Source organism: Haliotis rufescens, unplaced genomic scaffold (assembly GCF_023055435.1).
Source record: "Haliotis rufescens isolate VD_foot unplaced genomic scaffold, xgHalRufe1.0.p SCAF_14, whole genome shotgun sequence".
Taxonomy (NCBI): Eukaryota; Metazoa; Mollusca; class Gastropoda; order Lepetellida; family Haliotidae; genus Haliotis; species Haliotis rufescens.
In genome coordinates, this window is record NW_025963824.1 from 14,998,123 (window position 1) to 15,002,225 (window position 4,103).

A 4,103-nucleotide genomic window follows, 5' to 3' on the forward strand; every position below is an offset into this window, starting at 1 on the left:
ATACATGAGAAACCTTATTTGTCCAAACACTGTAAACATATTTTGAGACATATGAAATAGATCTAGATGAAACTTGGCAAAACTGATCATCAAGGTTGAAATTAAAGTGTCAAATGTTCTTAAAGTGAAACACAACTCAAGTCTCTGGGAAAATGGCATCACAAGTCAGTATCACGTGTGTCCGCCATGTGCATTGATGACTGCCGTGCAACGTCGATACATGGAATGGATGAGGCGGTTGATGAAGGCCATAGGCACTTGAGCCCACACTCTGAGGAACGCCTGACGTAGTTCAGCTGCAGTTGTCGGCCTTGGTCGGACGTCATTCGGCCGTCTTTGAATCTCTTCCCACAGGTGCTCATTTGGATTTAAATCGGGACTGCAGGCAGGCCACTGCATGGTTCTGATGCCATTCTGCTGGAGGAAGTCTCTTGTTGCTCTCGCAGTGTGGGCACGGGCGTTATCATGCTGAAACTCGTGGTTGCGGCGACGTGCCAAATGAGGTATGGCGTGTGGTCTCAAGACTTGATCAATGTACCGAGCTGCTGTGACCCCATTGCCTCTCCCTGGACCGATGTTCTGGAAGACCACAGGGCCCACCCCATGCAAGCACCATGATGCTCGGACCACCCCACGAGTCTCTCTCAACAACACAAGCATCCGAATAATGTTTCCCACGGCGTCGCCAGACTCTCTCTCTCTGCCATCTGCTGATGAGATACAGTAACGGCTCTCGTCTGAGAAGAGGACTCTTCTCCACTGCTGGTGGCGCCAATGCTGGTGCTGTGTTGCCCACTGAAGACGGTCCCGGCGATGAAGTGGTGTCAGAATGGCTCCTCAGTGTGGCCTGTGATAGTGGAGGTGTCTGCTCGTCAATCATCGACGCACGGTGTCCGCACTAATGTGTCGCTGGTGTGTCCCCATGGTCTGTCGAGCAATTTCCGCAGCAGTAACAAAGCGATCTTGAAGATGCTGTCGCACAATCTGACGAACCTGACGTCGGTTGGTGAGTCTTGGTCTTCCACTACGTGGTCGGTCATCTGTAGTGTTGGTGGTCTAGTACCGTTGCTGGGACCTGTATATGGTCTTTGCGTGTACTTGAAATGCATTGGCTACTTGCAGGGTGGTATGTCCAGCTTGCAATCGTCCAAGAGCTTGGTGTCGCTGATTTCTTGTCAATCTTGGCACGTGGTAGCAATTCAATAACGAATTAATGTTATCCGATCTGGGTGGATTTTTATGGGGCAAGAAATGGGGGAACGCATGTGCATTTCAATTTGCACGGAACTCACGTGCATCGGCATCGGGTTACAGTGGCTGTTGCCGTGATGCGTTTGGGTGGTCGGTTTTATTGTCATCATTACAAGGTAATGTTAAATTTTAGAAACTTTGACAAAAATTACCCAGATATTTAAATGACAACTTTTCATGCTATGTTACTTGGGGTGACGTTTCTTTTGCGGTTAGGTATATTAACGTGACAGTGTTTCCTTCAACCCTTTGCCAGTGGAATTAAAATATCCCAAACTATTTTCCAGATTTAGAAATCTTCTGTATTAATAATAGTGAGTGAGTAGGGTTTAAGGCCGCATTTATCAGTATTCCAGTTATATCACGGCGTGATAGCTTAACGTGGGAGGAAAGCCCGAAGTGATGCAGGTCTCAGACGTTTACCACTTCGGTGAAACCCACACGCACGGGTATGGTGCTGACAAACCTAGAAACATAATCGGGGCGAACAGGGATTCGAACCCACAATTATAGGTTTCTGGCGTGCCCAAGGGACGCAAATCTGCACAGCGAATCGCGGCGCCTTAGACTACTGGGCCACCCGTGCCCCGTATTAATCATAACGTAGCACTCAGCAATATTCCAGCTACATGTCGGCGGGACCCGTGAAGATCCGGGGTAGAATAGGTCTTCAGCAGCCCATGCTTGTCGTCAGAGGCGACTAACGGGATTGGGTTGTCAGGCTCGCTGATACATATCATCACATCCAAATTGCATAAATCGATGCTCATGACATCCATCACTGGATTGTCTGGTTAAGGTTAATAATTTAGCGACCGCCGTCATATAGCTGGAATACTGCTGAGTGCGGCGTTAAACAACAACAATCGTAAATAATCAGACAATACACCAGGTCAGTGAGCTTGACCACTGGATCCATTTGGTCGCGATACGGCAATTCTGCAGGGGTACATAACCGAGTACTGTTCATGTTTTTTTTCGTATCTATTAATCAGTTATTACATGCCATCCAGGTTTCCGGAATAAAGTTTTTTTCACTGTATTACAATGCAACTCTCGTAAATGCATGAACAGTTGTGTTGCTATCTATTTCAGGAAAGGAAGTCGACGAACTTCTTTCATGTCATCCGTTACAAGGCCGCCATTGAGAAGCTGTAACAAAACACTTTTGTAAGCGTCACAGCCGATATGGAGAAATGTGTTGATTGGTGCACGTGATTCTCTCATCTTCCCGAGGCAAGGGAATTAACTGACTATAACAGTCCAGTTTCCACCCTTGCCGAAATAGTCTGGAAATTCTAGGCTCGATCGTAGCGCCACCAGTGGTTATTACGAGTTTTGTCCCTTCTATGCCCCTCCTATTGACCAATCAGATTCCGCCTCTTGTATCACGTGCATTTGCATCAAACAAAATGGCGTCGCCCAGCAAAGACGATCTGATCAATAATAAAGATCTATATTGTGATAAAGCGGGTCTTACATCGCGAAGTGCATCAAAGCACGTGAGCACCTTGATTAAAAACATGAAAAGATTTGGAAAATATCTGTTGACGCACATACTTTGCAAATCCTGCAATCGACCGAAATTGAATGGCAGTTTACGAGCCGGATTTCGATTGCCTTACCGCCATTTTGATTTTGAACTATGCATAGACTCGTTAACTTCATAATACCAGCCTAGTTCGGCAAGTGTGGAAACTGGACTGTTAAAGGCAGTTAACTCTCTTGTCTCGGGAGGATGGATTCTCCATACAGGTTGTGATCTGGCCGGCTGCCAATGCCGCCATTCCCGTCTGTCCCTTGCTGTAATACATAACACACGTCAACGCTGAATAAACTGTTAACCTTTGTCGACATCACATCGACCTTGTTGTTATTGTTTACAATGAATAAACCTCTTTCGTTTGTTGAAAAACGCAGCAATATTTCAGCTCTGTGGCGGCGGTCTGTATATAATCGAGTCTGGACCAGACAGTCAAGTGATTGACATCATAATCATCGATCTACGCAACTGGAATACGATGACAAGCATCTACCAAGCCACCAAGCTTGACTACCCGATTGTAAATGTAATATAGCATGAGTGAGTTAAATATCCCATAGCATCGGCAATATCTCAGCCACATGGTGACGGGAGCAACGTACGCATTCAGTGGAGGACCGCCTCCGTGGTTTAATGGTTGAGCGTCCGCCCAGAGTGCAATCGCCAACCGCGTCATACCAAAAAACGGTAAAGGATGGTACTTGCTGTTACCCTGCCTGGCGCTCGGCATTAAGGGGTTAAAACAAGGACTGGTCGGCTCGGAGTCAGTATACTGTGTCTGAGTGGGGTATTCATGTTAACTGCGGCATGGTATCTCAGTGGGCTAGCGCTATAAATCGGCATCAGTTCGGACTAGTACAAGCAGTCACACACACACGTGCATGCACGTCGCTATATAAGTGCAATAATCTAAGACGCGACGTTAAACCCCATTTCACCTCACCTCACCTTCATCACCTCATGAAAGGAGTTTATGTCAGACTAAAGAACATCTTTTGTTCAAGACCGGGGTATTATAAATGAATAAGTATCATTTTAACATGACATCGCTATCAAACACTAACGTATTAGGATAACTATTTTATGAATTTATGAATATATAAAATTCTCATATTGCAGGGTCGGCAATATACCATCGACCTCAAGAAGAATACGTGCACCGTCAGAACGTTGAACCTTCCATATGCCAAATTCTGTATTCAAGGTTTGTTTGTTTGTTTGTTTGTTGTTTAACGCCGCACTCAGCAATATTCCAGCTAAATGACGGCGGTCTGTAAAATAATCGAGTCTGGACCAGACAATCCAGTGA